At 36.9% G+C, this 355-nt stretch overlaps 1 protein-coding gene across 2 annotated transcripts in view; it reads right to left on the reverse strand.

Moving 5' to 3' along the window:
• The window catches only part of LOC106883648 (uveal autoantigen with coiled-coil domains and ankyrin repeats), a 110,938-nt gene that overhangs the window by 41,948 nt on the left and 68,635 nt on the right, over positions 1 to 355 (reverse strand). The gene's annotated exons all lie outside the window — the stretch shown is intronic.

Consider the following 355-nt stretch of genomic DNA (forward strand, 5'->3'; position numbering starts at 1 on the left):
CACATGAATATGCAGAATACGTACATACAAGCGTACACACATACATACACATACACACACATACATACACCTAACTCCCCATACTTCAGTCCCCTTGATTATTATGTGTAGGGTGCAGTTGAGTGAGAGACCAACAAAACTCCTTGTAACACCAAAGTTGAACTAAAGGCAAGGGTTATCGTAGCATTCAACTTAAACAAGGAAACTGTCCAGTAGAGTTGCAGGAGTTTGCGAAATTGTCTGGAGGCCATGGTTGAAGCCAATGGCGATTTTATTGAATAAATTTACTCTTTAATATTTCAAGATATTTTTATGCAATTTTGGTAAATATATCTGTTAAAATGAGATGTCAGTG

This window comes from Octopus bimaculoides, chromosome 4 (genome assembly GCF_001194135.2).
Source record: "Octopus bimaculoides isolate UCB-OBI-ISO-001 chromosome 4, ASM119413v2, whole genome shotgun sequence".
In the NCBI taxonomy this organism is placed as follows: Eukaryota; Metazoa; Mollusca; class Cephalopoda; order Octopoda; family Octopodidae; genus Octopus; species Octopus bimaculoides.